This window comes from Numenius arquata, chromosome 4, assembly GCF_964106895.1.
Source record: "Numenius arquata chromosome 4, bNumArq3.hap1.1, whole genome shotgun sequence".
Taxonomy (NCBI): Eukaryota; Metazoa; Chordata; class Aves; order Charadriiformes; family Scolopacidae; genus Numenius; species Numenius arquata.
Window position 1 is genome coordinate 23,882,764 of NC_133579.1, and position 20,371 is coordinate 23,903,134.

Below are 20,371 nucleotides of genomic sequence, written 5' to 3' on the forward strand. Positions count from 1 at the left end.
AATAATGTATAATGTGTCTCAAAGGCTAGGGAAACGCACCTCTCTGCAATGCACATGACATTTCTATTCCAGAAGGCATTTTTATTTCTGTTTGCGTTAGTTTTTTCTCAAGATTAGCTCTGTGGGTAAGCATGACCTTGCATAAGCCAGGGGTTTTTTTCACACATCACATGACCATTCTCCCATCTTACACATGAGCTAAAAGGAAATAAATTTTCTTCTTGATCCTGCTTTCATTAGGATTTATTATTAAGTTCATATATAACTGGGCTAATTTATTAGCTCTATATCTACATACATTTTTCTGGGGGTAATATCATCTCCAAACCATATTATTCTGTTTGGTTTAGTGGTACTAGTAGTGTTTACAATGTCAGTTATAGAGCAGGTTCTGTAGCAGTAAGTACTGCATGAGCCTCCTCTAAAATATGCTCTCCGTCCTTGGGAGCTCATAAACTAGGTTATGATAAGTTGCAGCTGGCTGATGAGGTAACAAGCGAGCAAGATATCATACCCTAATTAAAGGAATTGGCTTGCTTTCCACTTGGCTACTGTAGTAAAGGGAGTTACTTGGAAAGCTGCTTGTCTTCCTACCTCATGTCTGAATAATGTTTGTTAATCATCACTGATTTCTCAGTGTACTTCTCCCCTGTGAGAAAAAGGGGAGGATCTTTCTCTTTCCCTTTTACTATGTGGTTTGCAGCCTGGATGACTCAGGGTAAGCCATGCTATTTCTCCTCCTTTCATTTCAGTGATGTGTTTACCACACTCTGGACTGGTCTGCAGAACAGCCTAACCTTCCCCAGTAACTACTTAGAAACAAGCTAGACTTAACTACCTGGTATTTTTGCCTAGGATCCCCAAGGGCTATTTCACTCTTAGGATCTCTTGGGCAAAAACAGCTGGGAAGTGCAGTAATGTAGTTCATGTACTCTTTCAGAGGGACAAGCAAACTCACTTTGAAGACATAACTGTCCTGTAAAGATCTATTTCCAGGAGAACATCTCTGGGATAGTTCCAGTCCAGTTTCCCATTTCTTTTAGGCTCTTCTCAAATACATCCTTTTCAAAGTTAGGGTTTATTTTCCTTTTCTTTTTATTTAGTACATCTAGGTAAAGAAGTGGGAGGGCAAAAGTTATACTTTCCTTTCTTTACTTAAATTTTTGAGTGTCTTCTCTTGTACAAGAATCTTTGTATCTTGTAAGTCTTGGCACAAATACTTGAACAGTGTCTGACTACTCTCTGGAATTAAAATGGTAACCATTAACACAGTGGATATATAATTATGAATTCTAAACTACGCTTAATCCAAAATTCATAGATTCCAGTGATTCACCTAGGGAAGATGTAGCCACAATAATGTATGAGCAATAGCACTGAACAAACATAGTATGCATTTTCAGTTTGAGAGTTAATCATTTGAATGATCCCTTTTAAGCATTAGGTAGGTAGAATTTACAGATAATCCAAGAAATCTTGTACATGCACTAAAGAAATCCAAGAAATCTTGTACATGCACTAAAAAGGAAAATTTCTATAGCAAAAAGACAAAGTGACTTGGTTTGATTAAATCATTAATTATTTGCTAATATTGAGTCACCAGACTGCAGCTGTACAGATCTGGGGTGTTTTCAAATTTTCAGATTTGTCTATTTTGAGTGCTTTAAAAATCTCATTTCTTGCTGAAGGCCACACATGCAATTAATGAGAATATCATATTCTCATGCTATGGTTACAAACTCTGTTTTCCAAACTACTCTCAAATTGACCTACTTTATTCTTCAAACCCATTCCTTAGGAAAGGACAGAAGTAATTGACATGACTGGCAAGTACCCAATTTAGTTGAAGATAAGAGCACAGGAAACACTGAAAATAAATGTGCTCCTTGTATTAGAATGATGAAGTACTTTGGTGGAACTACACTAGGAGAGAATGTTCTCTGGGACAGATAGAAGGAAAAAATTAATAGATCATTATACCTAAAAAATATCAACTGGGAATCAGATGGTGACCCATAAACATCTATTCTGACATGTTTCTCCTTGCTTAAGAAGATCTCTCCAAGTCCATATAAAAATATATAGCTCCTCCTTTGTTATTCTCTCTGGTAGGTTAGCAGGTGGCAAAACTACATTCACAGTCTTCAGAAATAGCTCCATCTAAGACTGCATTACAGCAATCTACTCTGAAGATGGACAGAAGATGAGTTGGCTCAGCTGGCCCCAACTTCATTCCTACTCTGCTGACTGGATGAAAAGACCAAAAAGTAAATGCTGCCTCAGTAGCTCATCAAACTGTTGGTTCACTGACCAGAAATAGTGAGAAGGCTAAAGATGAGGACACTCCACACACAGATATTAAGACTAGACAGATCCTCATTCTAGCTTCCCACTCTCTGCGTAGAAGAAAGCCCTTGGCATGGCAGAAATGAAACCTCCTGCCTCATTCTCCCAATTAGATTTTTCTCTCCTCTTGGAGTCATTGTTGTGGTTTCAAATTCTTGCTGTACCTTCAAGCTCTAGCATCACACCTACTCATTAAAAAAAGCAGTCATCTTAAAATCATCTTCTGCAGATGGTGAAGAGTGACTAAATAACCTCTCATTTAGTTAAGCATTCCTGTCTTTTGAGAGGCTTGGCAGTGCTGTAAGGACCTGCTGCTGTAAGCCCTCCATCAAACAATCTAAAACTACTCATATGCCTCAGTATTGTTCATTTTGTCCTTCCTGGTTTGTTCCGTGGAGAGCTGTCATAACAACACCGCTATACCAAACTCACCTGGAAGATTTAACATACCGCATGACAAACAAGCAGCAACCAGCAAAAAACGTGAAACTGGGAAGCCTATTCTCACAATCGTGAGCAGCTCTTCAACAGCTGAAATCACTGGGATGATTCATGCGAGTCAGTCACTGCTCAGCAACGCCAGCAAAGATCTCACAGTTTCATCAGATCCCATGGAGACCACTGCCTTATAGAAGGCTTCCAGCCCCTGATACATGAGGTCTGGGATGCTGTTAGAGAGCTGACGTATGTGCTGCAGAGAGAACGGCTGGTCACAAACAGATAAACCATCTTATCCGATGTGACAAAATCTGTGTTCCTAAGTACTCTTCAGCAATTGCCAGATGTTGTCAGTTCTCTCTTCAGAAGATGAAAAGGCTAGGAAGACATGCGAATTGTAGACAATAAGAGGATGTGACTATCACCCTTGGGCCTGACAGTTGATATTAGGCTGCTCCCGTGCCTCAGCTATCCCCGGTACATTGCTCTCCACAGGGCCTAATGACATATCCTCTTAGTTTTCACACTCATACAGCAAATTCAACTTGGCATGCAATTTACAGAGAAGTAACATACTAGTACAGGAATGAGCTTGTCCCTGAAGAACATCAGAATTTTAAACAAAATTTGTTTTTTTTTTAGATGCCATTGAGTTTTGCAGCAGTTAGGAGTATGGACCAATCTGTTGAACATCAGGGGGAGTAAAATACTAGCAGGACATGGCCTCCCATCATAGGTTTGATCACATGCTCAGCCAGGCTAAGGCATAGAAAGAAATAATTCCCCTAATGGAAGAGAGTGAACACACAAAAACTGTGATTGTCTTGACTGAAAGACATTTCTCTGCCCTTACACGATTTGCACGTGCACAACCGACTCTGTAAATTTATCCATGTATGAAATCAAGCATGATACACGGCAGCAGAAAAGGAAGCCATGAGTTTCCTGGAGTTCCTCCTGTTGCACTGACAGTTGTTGAGTTGAAAGTTGAATCATTAAGTTTATGAATCTAAAGTATTTGAATGCTGATTCTCCTCAAGATAAGCAGTTGGGAATATACAAGGGTCTGTTTCCTCCTAAAATGTGATGGTTAAAGAATGGCTTAATTTCTCATTCTTACACCTGTGTTGGTCCTCTACTTTGTACTATCTAGGGGAAAATATAGTAAATAAGATTCATCTAAATTTCACTGAAAGTACTTCTTGTTCTGTTTGGCATAAAGAGGTGGAGCCATCAGACCACGGTACGGATCCTACACTGCCCTTGAGGGGATTCTCTGTAGGGTAAGGGGAAGCACCTCATCTGCCTTCCCCTGACTAAGCTTTACCTGTTTTTATGAAGTAATTAACACTTCCATTATGTGTCCTACCTAAAAGTTTAGCATGTACTACTAACATCAGTTAATATCCCTATAATTCAAGAAATAATAATTGCTGGTTTATTGGAGATTAAGATTCTAAATTCATACTGAATTTGCTTTTGTGCACGGGCCATAGGCAAAGATATTTGTATGAAATATGTATTTCTATATAAATACAGAAATTCATTCTAAAAGATGAAGTCTATTTCTCCTGCAAGGTCTGAAAGAATATTGGAAATCCGCGATACCATTTTAAGCCCTGCAGTAAACTCTGATTGAAGGAGCGTTCTTCCTAAACATTTCCTTGCTCCTTTCCATCCCATTTACTCTGTCCTTGTAATTCCTTAGAAAAAAAATGACCCTAAAACTAAAAGCCCATCATTTAATTTCTAAAATTAAATGCATTAACATAATGATACTACTGTGGTTCCACTGTCCAGTGCTTCTCATTGCCTGAGTGCTAGATGATCTTATTTTCTATTTGTGAGCCAGTAACCCCACTTAGGCAGCTATGAGATATGCAAATCCCTTTAGTATACATCTTTTTTTAAAAAAACTTTTTTAATCCCTGTTTTACAAAGTGTATGTTATGTATGGAAAACATCTCTATATGCCACTCCCTTAACAGAAAGGGACAAACTGGAATTTCAAGAGAACTTGACTACATTTGCATTTTAAAGCAAACTTTGGATTTAATTTACTGAGTTTCCTTTTTTCTTTTGTGCACCAGACATCTGAAGCTTGCTGGCCTCCCACCATTCAGTTACAACATGTCACCAAACACTGCAGCCATGGTCTATGAATTTTAAACATACCTAAACATTACCTACTTGGAGGTAAAGTTCGCCTAGTATGTCTGCAAACCAAAACTCTTAACTCGGCAACTCTTAACTTAGTCTGGCACAAACAAAGTTTCTGTGCAAAACTGAAGAGAGGTGGGAGGATTCTCTTCAGTTCCTCCCCTCGGCAAGGGTTGTGTCAAGTGAGAACAGCAGATCCGACCTAAAACAGAGTGTCTCAAGGTGACAGGAGCTATTATGCTTCATTTTCCAAGCACAGAGTGAGGGTGACAAGGACACGATGGGAGGTTGAACTCTGCCTTTCATTTGTAGTTCCTGCTGTACCATGGGGGATAATGCCATGTCTTATGGTGTGATTGACTGAAACGCACCGGTGTGTTGAATATGCTCATACCTGAGGATGTGAATGAGACTTGGTGGAATTACACACTATGAAACACTTGATGTGAGGCCAAAAATAATCCATCTGGCACTCAAAGTGTCCAGGGTGCCAAGGTGCTGTCTCTGAACCAATAGATCAGCTCCAAATCAAGTCTTTCTAATTCCTGCATACATCACCTATTTTTGGTCTATAAAACAGAGATACATTTTGCAAATGAGACAAGCAAACAAGCATTCCTCGTGCAGCAAAATCTTTTCTCTCCAGGACAAAATGAACAAGGAATCTATCAGGGAAACAGGAACTGGTATGGCTCAAATGTGGGCAAATCCACCTTAGTTCCCTGAAATCTGAAACAAAGACAAGAAAGAAATCAGTCAAAGGGATAAAAGCTGCACTTCAACAATTTTTAGTCTGCACTTTGTGTGTCATGCTGAGGTCAGAGAAACAGCATCTACTTATCCTTAAGATGACAAATGAAGATTAAATGAGAGTATTCACTTGGCAATTCCACTTGTGTTCTGAGCACACGAAGCGCTTCTTTGAAATGTGCGCTGACCATTCTGGAATCTGGATTAGCATTCCCGGCCCATGGAAAATTCTGAGGTCTGGAGAACATAGAGGCTCCTGCAACCTGGCTCCAGGCAGTCTTTCCGTGGCAGTGTCAAGGAGCAAAAAAATGCTAAGCCAGAAACATCCTCATTTTCAAACATGAGATTCAAGCCTGGCTATGGTCTTGTCTCTGTACTGACTTCTGTGCCAGCCCTGGAGAACAGCACACACAACATTCTGGTTTTTAGCACAGGAAGGGAGTGAGCTCCAATCTCTCAGTGGATTCTGAGACTCTTGAACTTCCTGGCACTTTTGGAGCACACTGACCTATGTCAATTTTCATAAGCAGGAAACTACTGTTTTAATAAAAAATACTTTTTCTGATTTTTATACTGTTTTATCTTTATTGTCAGCTATTGATTCTAGCAAGGCATGCTTTTGGTTTTGAGAGGAACTAAACATACACATCATCACTGACAAGTGGACAAGTCAGTCTGCTGTATCTCTTCCCCTTAATACCTGCCATGGCAGTTCTTAGCGTGTGAAAATTGCTAAACGTTTTGCTTTTAGGAAAATCCATGAATTCACACTGTGTTATTGGCAGTTACAGAAACTGTGTCTTTCAGGGCCAGGCTTGAAGGTACTGCCCGTGTTTGCCCCAGCAGTTATAGCTGCTGCTTGAATGCTCTCTTGAAAACCTTAAGAGAGTGGAAATGAAGTCCAATGAACCACATCAAATCAAATCACCACTTCTTACAGGCCTAGTTTGTGGAAACCCTGGAAGATCCCCATGCCTATTAATAAGACTTTGACAATATACAATCTTTTCCAAAATAATTAATCCTAACAATTATGACCTTCTGTTTGTTTTCTCAGACTCATCTATGTGTGTGTTTACCTCAGAGTCAGCTCCAACTTCTCAGCAGTATGGTCAAAACTGAGTTTGAGCATACCATGAACAAGGAACTACATAACCTACATTGTCCTTATTGTTTGTAACAGAACAAGCTCTAAGGGTGATCTGGGAAGAGGCTCACAGGGTAAGAGGGAAGGAAGTAGCTGAATTAAGAGGGTTAATACAATACAAGGAGTAGGGATTTTTCTTTCCCCCCTCTCCCTCCAAAAGCTGGTGTTACCTTGTCACAGGCCTAAGCTTCTTGCTGGAGGACTTCACAGTGATGATGCCAAAACACATGCCTGGGGCAAAGACATCCCTGCTCCGCCAGCTAAGTGATGGATAAAGCACTTGCTCCCTTTGCAGTCCAGGCCCATCACTATCCATTTTGTGAATCTGTCCAAAACAGACTGACTTCTCCCAACTAGTCCCCAGTCCTGGCTTCTCTCCAGTAGTTTAGGAAGTCCTACAAACCATCTTCCTTCTCACCAACACCCGTGGTGGTCTCTCAATTCACTTCCTCCTTGGCCCTTTTCAACCTTCTTCTTCTCTTCTCTTCTCTTCTCTTCTCTTCTCTTCTCTTCTCTTCTCTTCTCTTCTCTTCTCTTCTCTTCTCTTCTCTTCTCTCTTCTCTTCTCTTCTCTTCTCTTCTCTTCTCTTCTCTTCTCTTCTCTTCTCTTCTCTTCTCTTCTCTTCTCTTCTCTTCTCTTCTCTTCTCTTCTCTCCTCTCCCCTCCCCTCCCCTCCCCTCTTCCCTTCCCTTCCCTTCCCTTCCCTTCCCTTCCCTTCCCTTCCCTTCCCTTCCCTTCCCTTCCCTTCCCTTCCCTTCCCTTCCCTTCCCTTCCCTTCCCTTCCCTTCCCTTCCCTTCCCTTCCCTTCCCTTCCCTTCCCTTCCCTTCCCCATCCCGATTTTGCTCCTTATCTGATATGCACAGACATGGGGTCACCCCACCTGCGTGCTGTACCCAACCTTGCTGCCTCCTCTTCCCTTTCCTCTCTATCTGTCCCCCCCTAGCTCCAACTCACCCCTCCTTCCTGGCAATGCACAAGAACTGGAAGTGGGCTCCTTCGCCACCATTGGCCTTTTCATTAATCCAGGCTATGTGTACATCTGTGTGACTCTTTATCTATAAGTCTAGACAGCTGCAACTTGGCATTCTTGCTGTAAGATCTCCATGGAGTAATGCTTGTTAGATGTTGGACCTTAGTATCCAGCTCCACTCCACTGGTGTTTCAGGAAACAGAAATTTGACCTCTGTAACTAATACAAATGTAGTGCTAATTTCTGAAAGTAAATAGTATCCTGTTTTTGTCTCAATATCCTTTTTAATAGGTACTTTTCCTGTGCCACAACCATAAACATGCCATATTCATTATCTTTAAAAATCTCATTTGCCAAAAAGATTGCTTTTAGCTTAGTGGATAGGGCCAACTAGGTCACATTTTAAGAGATGATGATCCTTATTTCTTTGTTCTCTCTGTGTTTATGCTGTCCCTCTGCTTGTGTCCATAATTCCTCACAGGTTTTCTAGGATATCTCTCATTGTTTATTTCTGGACAAGAGATTTTGATCCCTGACATAAATCCAGACCAACTCTGCATTTAATACAGTTAAATAAATGTATAATGAAATTATTTTTCCTATACACATGGTCATTACATATAAATAAGATACCACAGAAATCATAAGTGGCAACAGTGAGTTTAGCTACTTCTAGGACAAAGAGCAGACATTTTAATAACAGCAGTGATTTGTGCAGATTTGTGGAGTTATGTTTTTTGTTTTGTTAAGGAGAAGCCGCCAGGAAAATGTGTCACATTTTCCAGCAATTCACATGAAACCTCAGCATACTATCTGAACCGTGGTATCCTTGATTCTTCTTATCCACGAGCTTCAGCAATTCGGAGAGGCCTCAGCATGTGCCAGCAGCCTGAAAAAAAGCAAGGATGAGGGAACGACACTTCTTTGCATGCAGGAGTTGGCCATGCCTCCCCAAACACAAACCCAATTCATCATCTTCCAGACGCTATTTCATACCAACAATTTTGCTGTCTCTTTAATGCATCTGTCTGTTTATCTATTCTCAAGTACCATCTGCTTGTCCTGCTCTCTCGCACCGCACATGTTCACAGCGACTACACCTCCAAGGTGACAAATGAGCAGTCGAGCTAATTTCATTGGGATAAACAAGAAAGCAAGAGCCAGATGGAAAGCCATGGAGAGAGCCAATGTCATCTGGGGGGAGGAGAGAGTGTTTGGAGGAAGAATCACCATAACAACAGCAAGTGCAAAGAAGAGGTTTCTTTTCTGTCTATACCACTAATTACTATGAATATTTTATTCTTGCCCTGTGGTTTATCCATGTCTAGATCAATGATTTACTGGCAGATGGCTTATTTTGTTTGTTTGGGTTTTTTTTTCCCATAAAGTTTGATTGTTTTTATTTTCATGAGGTTGGTGGTTTAGATTTTTTAATTCTGATTTAGGAACATGCATTGTTTTTATCAGACATTCATAGGGAAGCAGTGCTTGGGGGGTTTCAATGGCTTCCTGAATTTTGAAATGAGCCCACCATTTTATTACAGATTTTAATTACTGTAAAGACACAAGTTGCTCATTGATAATGATCATTGAGATCCTTCTTTCAGTTTACGGATAAGCTTTTGAGACTGTAACTTCCTTCCTCTAAATGGCACTTCCCAGCACTGGCACAGCATAAAGATTTTACATATAATCCTGACTACGCTGGCAAAGGTCCAGCTGACTTCAAAGCACTGGGATCTCTCTGCTTGTCAAAACACCAAGATTGTACTAATTTAACTAGATTGGTTTAAAAAACACTTTAGGTAAACCACCACAAAGCTGAATGCACACGTGTGTGTGTGTGTATGTAGCTTTAAAACTATTTTATAGTGCCTTAGCTTGCCTTAGCAAGACACGTATCCTAAAGTGAGAGAAGACAGCTTAGACTGAGCTAAATACGTGTACGCAGGCCTTAACATGAAATGGATTTTTAAAACACAATCTTAGTTCAGTGCAACTTTGCTTGATGTATGTTTATGTAGCGCAAGGCAGTGCAATGCAGATATGCCTTAGCTATTGCGTGGGGAGTTAGCTTAGAGCTGGACGCAAAACTTCTTGGGCCAGGCTTATAAGCAGCAATCTTGTTCAGAAATGGCACGGTGCCGTGTCTTGCAGAGATACCTGTGCTAGGTGGGCATTGCCACACAGGAATAGCCAGTGACCTTACCGCAAGGGAGAATCTGGGTTGTAATTTCTAGTGGCACACAAATACCTAGCTAAGCCAGTGGGCTGAGCAACCTCCCAATTTCATTGTCATTGCACCCAATAATGGCTCATTAAATTTAACAACACAGATTCAGCAAATACTTTATTTTGCTAGTATGAACAGACAAGGCACTTTAAAATGTCTCTGCTTTTTTTTTACATTATCGGTATCATTCAGTGGGAATTGGTTCCTATATCTCAACATGTAATATTCAAAGAAAAATAACATGTGAAAGTAATGTGATAAAACTAATAAATCACCCTACCTGAGCTTCCCAAAATCCAATTTCATTGCTGTGTACATCCAGGGATTGCTTCAAAGATTAATCTATCTGCATCAGAAACAGTTATTTCACGCTTTTCAGTGAAATGCCTGTCAGAAAAAATTTGCTCCATTCCCCAGTGGAATATAAACATTCGCTTTGAAGATACAATTTCAAACAATCTCCTTTACACCTCTTCTGTAAGAAAAGAGTCATTCTTGATGTAATACAAGCATTTATTGTAAGCATTCCCTTTTAAAAGCAGTTTTAGACTCTGTAAAGTAGGAGGTACTCCTTTTTCATCAAACTGGAGCTGAACGGGACAGCATCACGCCGTGTGTTGGAAGACTTCGCTCTTTGTCTCCCTTTCCTTACTAAACACATGGTTCTCCATTAGCTTACTCAACCAGTTTGCTTTTGTTATGTTAAACACTTATGAAGAGAGTAAAGCTCAGATCTGTCCTATATTGCTGTGCATTCCAACTGCACACAATGCTATTTGCACAAGAAGCAATGTTAAGACACTATTTGATTAAATTTTGGGCATGGTATTATGTGTCACGGTTGTACATTAAAGTGGGGTCCTAGGCTTAATAAACAGAAGGGTCCTGCCTCTTCTGTAGCCTAAGTTCCTAAGGGAAAGGAACAGTCATGGGAAAAAAAGGGTCCTCAATAAAAAGCCTGTAAATGATGAAATTTGATCCTTAAAATCCTATCTAAGACTTTTCTCTAAGCCACATTGTACTCCACGGAAGACAATGCCATAGTAAATCTCACTGTGTGTTCTTCTACCTGTACATAAACAAAACAAATGGTATGCCTGGAGAACATACCCAAAACCTTACACATAATGAGTTTTAGGACTGAGAATGTTGTGTATCTCTAAGTGTCAGTTAAAGAAATTTACACACTTTGCAGAGGGAACCAAATAGGAAACAACTTGCCGTAAACTCAGCTCTCACACGAGTGTCTCCTGGCGGACTGGTAGTGGAAGAAAGAAGTTCAGATTCCACCTTTTTAAGATGTATAAATAATCTCTATAGCCAGGCATTTCCAAGAGAACAGGCACACTTGCCTAGGCACAAACGATTGTAAAACTTCCCTGTGTCAGTGTCAATGAGGTGCTCAAAGCCTAAAAAATGGAAGATCCTAAAGTACTTCAGAACCATTCCTGTTCAAACATCAGGAATTCTGAAAGGCAACTTCAGCCAACGCCTCCCTGATGGGCCTCCTGTAGTCTGCCAGGACAACAGAACAAGAGGAAAATATTTGGTCATCTCAAACACAGGGGATGTGCTCTATTTTCAGTAGCACCCCCTCCAGGCCCATGCCTGCCATGGAAATGTCCAGGTGCTTCTGAGGATCAGATTTGGCCCAGGCAGCCTTGGGTATGTTTATAACCCTTAGACCTTTTCTTCTTCTTTTTCTAAGCTCTGTTATTTCTGCTTCAACCACTCTCCTTCTCCATTAGAGGATGGATAGACGGATGGATCTGCAACTGGTGACCTTCTGTTCATTGCCAAGGTGGAAAACGTCAATGGACTCAGCAGTAGAAATTTGCCCACCAGTATTGCTTGCAATAATTGGCACATACCCTGGGTGAAATCACCAAAGTCCTCATTCTCCCTCTGAATTCACAAGGCATTTGGATGAGTAAGCAGCACCCTGAAATCAGTGAAGCAGCTGCGTAACGTGCAGGTGCTCTGGAGAGAATTAGCTCTTCCCAGCACTATCAGGATTGCCTGATATCAAAAAAATTCCGTAGAAAAAGCCTTACGTAGCTTTAAAAAAATGCCTCTCCATCTATCCCTGTGTAAATCTTTTCTTACCATTAACTGCACTTTGTTGAGGATCTCACCCTCATTGTAGCTGAAACAAGAGATAATAAGTCTTTTGGCAAGATCAAAGATGAGAATTTATAGCAGGACAAGAACCTGTGAAAATTCTTGAAGAAAATCTATTTCCAATATGAAAATTCAAGTTATATAGCTTTGTTTAATCTTTTCAGAATGCTTATTTGACTAAGATTTACATGAGCACACATTACTTCAACACTGTACAGCTCGCAATCCAAAGAACAGTCTTAATAATCAGTAATCAGTTTGTTGCATCTCCAGTGATGGATCCTAGAAAATCTGCTGCTGCATTTACCAGGTCCTGAAAATGGATCATACACATGATAGAGGGAGGAAAAAAACAAGCAAAATTCTGCAGTGAAGCTGTGACCCAGAAAGAGTCACCTGCTTCTGCACTCATACCACCTCAAGCCACCCTTAAGCTCTATGCACAAACGTTATGATCCTCTGTCCTGCAACGCTGCATATCTGGGGGAGAAGTTCTGGATTGGGACTGTCAAGTGAAAGATGGTTACTCTTCTGGTGGGTTCAGTGTCAGGACCAATAGCTTCAACTTCACTACTCCCATTTAAAATCCTTTTGGACTTCTCAGCTTCTCAGCCTCCATCTAGAAATACTCCTCAGAAATACTGTCCTTCCTCACAGCAGCTTTGCAGGGCTTAGCAACTTGACACATGCAGAGCATTTTTAAAATATACACTATACTCTTTATTATTGAAGTGCTGGATGTTCTTTTTTCCTAAGAAAAGGTATCAGGTCTCAGAAATAAAATGCTTCTAGACATTTTATGGAAATAAAATATTTTTAAAAAGACACTAAAATCCTACTTTGGACTATCTCTTATCTCTGCGTGTACACAACAGTCAAGCGCAGCTTCATTTAATTCTGCATTAGCCTAATTGCTGGGTACCTACCATGTCCATCTGTGTGCATTACAGTGAATACATGCGCTGAGGGCTTAATGAGTCAGACACCTGCTCAGATGAACAAATGGCCTAGAATTATCACTGGTAATATCATCCATACATTTAAGCTGCTCTTAATTTAAAAGTAGTGGCAGTGCACCAACATAAATGGAGATGCGTACTGGAACTGATTAGATTCAGTCAGCAAGGACTTTCACTTAGTGAAATGTCCCTGGGACCATCCTCTGGCAATGCAGCTGGAAAGGCTGCACCCACACAGCTGAAGAGTGGGAGCCCTCAAAGCAGGGTAGTCCTGTTGGGAATGTTCCTGTCAAAGGTATCTGAGAATCTGGAGGGGAAATGCTAGTTGACCCGGATCACAGCCGTGATGGGGACTCCTTTACATGTGTAATAGCATAAAAGGCCAAATCTCACTGCCAAGAAATGTTCTCTGGCACTATTTAATTTACCATGATTTAATTGCTAGTGAGCCCAGAACAGCAAAAGTGTCTGTCTGAAGAGCTACAGTGCACAGAGCGGGGGAGGCCATTTCAATTCAGCTCCTGTTACACAAAAATACAATCTTCATGTTTCCACGCCATTAATACAATTCTCATGCAATTTTCTGTTCTCAGAAAGATTTGACTATTAAGTAGCTTATTCTGAGTAACTATAGATACTCCCGACAAACATCCCAAACGGCCTCCTACAGCCAGAAGAGTTGTTATGGTTGTGTTTATGGTGACATTTCAGAAAAATAATGCAGGGGAATAATGAACAAAAGCACAAACACAACAGGATAATAAAGGCCTACTTCATACTCAGTACATAAACTGGCATTCCCAATCTTGTTTTCATTTATGTTACTTGAAATATTTAGCTGATGTTTCTCTCAAGGGTTTTTTCCAAGGCCTGAAGGAACACAACTTCCAATATAGGCCTTTTTCAAAGTGGATTTTCTGGCACTCAATTAATATTGTGGTTTTACTAGTGTGGTACTCCTGATTGCCCTCATTACCCTAAGCCCCCAAGACTGTGAACTGGCATTCTTTAACTCTGGCTCAGCTCTTGTACTACATAGTAAGTATACCAAGCTGCCATCTTCCTCCATATTATTTTTTTCCTCCAGAAGACCCCAACCTTCTTTCTATGTTTGCACAGGTAGGAAGGTCCCACCTGTGAGCCTTAGCTCGCTTCTTGAATATTTCATGCTCCTTTTCCAATTTATTCTGACTTACAATGCCGTGTCTCTGGGTACTGCCATTTCAGCACTCTCTTGTCCTATGGCACCAAATACAAATCTCTCTTCCCCATAAATCCTCCTCACCCTACTTCTGCCCTGCTTGAGAGACATACCTTTATATTTGCTGAATCCCCCCCCAGGTGAAGCTTCCTTCACCTTTTCACTTATACCAGTCTTACCACTGACTGCTAATGGGAAAAATGACCGTGTCTTTCCCATTAATACTTCAACATGTTCTTCCACAACTACCAGACAGACTCAATTAATGCACTTCCACCAGAAAAGTCCTCAACTAATTAATACTAGGATAAGGACTAAGAGGTTGGAAGATTTTTGATACGAAAATCAGAGGGTGCTATCAAATTCTTGCTGGTATAGGCCCAAATGCATAGGATGCATATGTGTGTGTGCATTTGTACATATGCATATATATATATAAACACATATTCTTACTACTTTTCCCTTTTCCACCCATTACATCTTGCATTCAATTTTTGCATATTGTAATACTTCTTTCTTTTATAATCAGAAACAGCATCTGTCTCAATGTTACTGGAGTTCCAGAAGGGCTCTTATATGATATGTCATCACAGACATTTTGTTTTAAATCTGTCTGTAGTAATGGTTTGCCATAAGATAACATGGGGAAATGGAACATGTCCAAGCAATGTGGCTGTTCCTTAATTTCATCCAGTGAGTTTAATAAAAGTTTCTTTCACCATTAGATAAGACATCACTACCATGACCAAGTATTTCAGGATTATTACTAGCAATAATATCTCATCCAAAGGTCAAAAGTTAAAAATCATGCAAATTCCACACTGCATTTATTACAGGGCTTCCAAGAGAAAATATTTTGAGGTAGAAAAACCACTCCGAAAAGCAAGGCCAACTCTGCACACTAAAATTTAACAAGTGAAAGTACTGACAGCTAGTCAAAGATTAGCAATTTCCTAGGTTTCCATAAAGAAGTCACTTACCTATACTGCTGACTTACTACAGATTAAATAATTCAGTCCTCTACTTTAATGAGTGATTTTCTTTAGAGAATGAATTTCCAACTATTTGTTATAAGCCCTTCATTGACTTTTATACAGCTATAAAACCATGACATAAACTAGAATACAATCCATCATGCAACGTAACCTTCTGTAAATACTGTAAGAGACTATGAAACTACTTTACATGCACTGAAGTTGGAATGTCTATGCCACGCAACTCTTTTATGGTAGTAGAAGAAAAAAATATGACTCTCTACACAAAATTGAGTGACTAGTTTGGCATTGTTGTTCCAGACATTATACTCCTTGCTTTGCCAGTAAGCCAGAAAGAAAATCAAATTTAGGCTCTTAACCATGAAGCATCATTCCAACAGGCCTTTGATTCCTGGCAGTCTTCACATATGTAGGAATCCAGCACTGCATGGACATTGGAAATGGTTTGACACTAGAAACTGCAAAGGACACAAGATCAGGAGAAGGACGCATGTCAGACCAAGGCCCGATTCTACTTGAAAGAAGATCCCCACATCTGCCTACGCTGGGTACAGCAGCTGCACCTCCCTGCTTCCCATTGAGCAGATACTGCCCAATAGTTCTTTTGACACAACAATTTTGCAGTGAATGAGAACAGGCCGTGAAAGACCCAATATACTACCCCCATGCCATAATCACCTTCATATCATACCACCGAAATACAAACCTGCTCCCAAGCTTTGTAGTGCATTCAGAACACACTATGTCATCTGCTGGTTTTGTGCCTTTCCAGAGCAGATGTCACCAGTCCCTGCTCCTTCAGATGTCAATATTTTGCCAACGCCCCAGTGATTCCCACAGCAGGTGTGGAAAAGTTTGGAGATCCTGTAACCTTCCTGTTCATGTATACGCAGTGATGCAAGGCTGAGATTAACACATTTAGGGCGGCAGTACACCAAAGGACAAGGGGACACATGACACTACATTTTTTCATAGGGACCCCATTTTGAGCATTCAGCAAAGGTCTGATCTGGAAAGGACTAGCTTTATTCAGACGAGTACAACTGAGTGTAACAGAATTTGGTAAATAAGAGATTTCCTCTGCTCAAGTTTATGCTTGCACATCTGTTTCGGATTTTATAATGTTACTTACTCTACTGTTGCTCACACCCTTGAAAAGAGTGAGGAAACCAACAGTATTTCAAGTTTGAATGAAGGCAGTGATAATCAGCAGTCTTCTTCCATCCCTAATGGCTCAGGGGAAAGTAGTTGTGGTTTAACCCCAGCTGGCAATTAGGAGCAGGAAGCCCCAGTAGGGTAGGGAGAAAAGGGAGCAAAAGGAAAAAAAACGTCATGGGTTGAGATAAAGATGGTTTAATAGAACAGTAACGGAAGAGAAAATAATAATGATAATAATGGTAAAAGAATATGCAAAAGGAGTGATAAACCACAAGTTGCTCCCACCACCCAATGATCAATTGCCCAGCCTGTCCCAGGCAGTGATTGCAGAGTCTTCCCCCCAGCCAATCCCCATTACATACCAAGCATGATGTCTGTGGTATGGAACTATTCCTTTGGCGAGCTTCTCCCTGCTCTTCTCAACTGTCCATACCACCAAGGGACCCAAGGAACTTAACGGGGAGCAGAATACAGTTACTCTTTAATACAGTAGCCCTTCTAAGTGCTACACAAAGGGATAAGCTACATTTTAGCTCTAACATGCATGTTTTGTGTGTTGCATTAGCTTAATGACTGAGCTCAGGAGGTGATTTCATCATGATAGTGGCAGTCTTTGGAATGCTGCCTAATCTGAAAGCTGGTTAATTGGCAGAAAAAGACTTTTTTTGCTGCCACAGTTGAAAACAGCAAAAACGTGGGGTTCAGAGTCCAGAATTCAGTTTTCTCCTGCCCTAGGAAGAACATTTTTAATTGAAGACTACAAAGCTTTTTGCAAAGAGTTTAAGAAGTTTTATATCTTATCTCAAGGATATTAAATAAGTCAAGCTTAGCACAAATGTGATTTTATTTCCAAACCAAACAAGAAATTATTAGAAACCTTAAAAATAGGCACATTTTTACAGAAGGTGAAACTTCTTATAGGACATAGGTGCAACATCTTTTTAGCACATTTTACATGCTCAGCTATACTGTTATAGATGGTATATAATGTAATATTTGCTGCACACTCCAGAAACTGCCAAATGTTTTCCATAACCCCTCTTTTTATTAAAATATTCCAGATACATCTGTACTGCACTAAATCCTATGCTGCTATTTGGCATGAACTGTATCTTCAAACTGTTCTGCAGAGTTACACTGTGCCAAGACTGAACTATTGATTGCTACTTATTGTACACTGCATAGTAATAAATCCTATCTCTCTGTCCTGGCCAGCCATATAGATACAGCCGCGGAGAAATCACTCCTGCGTTTTAATAGTCCTGTCCTAATGGAACAAGGCACTAACAAGTACCTTTCATAATTTTGTGAGATGAAGAAATTGAGCCAGCTGAGCCATTAGAATATATACAGTAAGCAAAAGCAAGCGGCTGCCACGACTTCAGTTTAGCTCATGGTGTTGGAACAGGGGTGTCTCCACCTGGGCTAGAGGCTACAACCAAGATAAGGAGAGAAGCTGAAACAGGCAGAGGCTAAAACTTCTCCTTCTATGAAGGATAGACTTCATATTGCAGTGTTCGTTCCACATTTTCATGTAATTTTTTATCCTATACTTTAGCATATACAGACTCCTTTTTCTCCATATAGTTATCATTCTAATTGAGCAAGCTTTCACCGACAACTCAAAAGAACAGTTATTGCATACTATATTCTAAAATTATACATATGTGCTTATGGGAAGACTGACTCATGAATCTGGAAATAAAGAGACCTTACTGTTAGATCACTCTGTCCTATTAAGCTTAAGACTATCTCAGTTTAATTTCACCCTGAACATTAATGTTCCCCATCTAGTTGTCTGGAGATGCAACCATTTTGGAGACATTATTGACATGCGTGTATTTTCTTACAAGTCTGAGGGAGAAAAGTTGTTAAGTTGGAAAAAATGTGGAACAATAGAGGGATCCTTTTCAAGTATGTCACTGCAAATTGACTACATTTTTGAAGCAGCTCACAGTGACTTTAGAGCCAGCTACTTTTCTTCACTAACTGATTACCAAGCAATGATACATTTGGGTAGCTCAAATGTTCACTTTCAGGGCCTACTCACTACTATTTTTAGCTATGTTTACTGAGGAAATTAAGTTTATTCTGTAGCATTTGGATGTCTATCTGTCCATCCCAGTAATACTGACTTCCATCAAATCTGACACTTAGTAGAGGCTGTAACATGTAATAGGAGACAAATCAATTGCTCAGACAAGTATCAAGAGCTCTTTTAGATGTCCATATGCACCCTTTGTCTGCTGCTCCAGAGACGTACAGGTCTTCCATCCATTTTGTATCATAGTTCCAGTCCCACCTGGAAGTCTCTAGGGCAGCATGCCAGCTTTAGGCAATGACATAAATGTCTAGGCACATAAATCCTGCCCTAAGTTCCAGCGAGTTTTGTGAAACTCCATTGCCTGCCGAGTTAACGGCCATAGCTTAAAGCTTAACCTTTATCTGTCATCTGCAAATTGCCAGTTGGCAGCATCCATGCAGTTCCGAGCTGGCCACAGGCAGCTACTGGCGCTTTCAGACTGGTAGGTGTGGGTGTGGAAGGGCCTGGAGATATTGTGGAGGAAGAGGCTTAAGATTAAGTAGAGAGGTAACTGCAGGAATGACAGGGCTCTCATAAATGACATGCTGGGGAGGCTGCAATTATTGCAGTGAGATCAAGGCTGGAAATCAGATATGGATTTAAAGAAAACCAGACTTCCTCATTTCCACTGTTTGCCCTGTTTATTGTTTAATAAACTGCTTGTATTGCTGCTCACTAATCTCTCCAGACACAAATAACAAAAATGGCCCTGATTAATTTGCAGACTTTGCTAATCATTGTCCCCTGCAGCTCACCAGCAACAGTACTCCTAAGGCAGACCCAAGGCATGGCTGCAGAATCAGCCTTTGCAGGGGTGTTCCTGTCCCCCGGACTTCAGTCAGGGCTGTTACCTGTTGTAGACAGACCCAGTTCGGAGGGAGGCATCTCTCTCTCAGATGCTTACTGTAATTTCACTGAATTTTAGAGTTGGAAGGGACCATAAAGATCATCTAGTCCAATTCCCCTGCCGAAGCAGGATTGCCCAGAGCATGTCAGAGTATGTTACTCAGGACTGCATCCAGGCAGGTCTTGAAAATCTCCAAAGAAGGGGACTCCACAACCTCCCTGGGCAGCCTGTTCCAGGGCTCTGTCATCCTCACCGTGAAGAAGTTTTTTCTCATATTTGAGTGGAACCTCCTGTGTTCCAGCTTGTGCCCGTTGCCCCTCGTCCTCTCACTGGCAACCACTGAAAAGAGTCTGGCTCCCTCCTCCTTCAACCCACCCTTCAGATACTTATAAGCATTGATAAGGTCTCCCCTCAGCCTTCTCTTCTCCAGGCCAAAGAGTCCCAGCTCTCTCAGCCTTTCTTCATAAGGGAGATGCTCCAATCCTTGAATCATCCTCGTTGCCCTTCGCTGGACTCTTTCCAGTAGTTCCCTATCCCTCTTGAACTGGGGAGCCCAGAACTGGATGCAGTATTCCAGTTGTGGCCTTACCAGTGCAGAGTAGAGGGGGAGAATGACTTCCCTCAACCTACTAGCCACACTCTTCCCTATGCAGTCCAGGATTCCATTGGCCTTCCTGGCCACAAGAGCACACTGCTTGCTCATTGTCATTTTGCTGTCTACCAGGACCCCCAGATCTTTCTCTTCAGAACTTGACTCCAGCAGGTCCACACATAACCTGTATTGGTGCCTAACATTCTTCTTCCCCAGGTGCAGGACCCTACACTTTTCCCTGTTGAACCTCATGAGGTTCTTCCTTGCCCAGCTCTCCAGCCTCTCCAGGTCTCGCTGGATGGCAGCACGGCCCTCCGGGGTGTCAGCCACCCCTCCCAGTTTGGTGTCATCAGCAAACTTGCAGTAGTTTT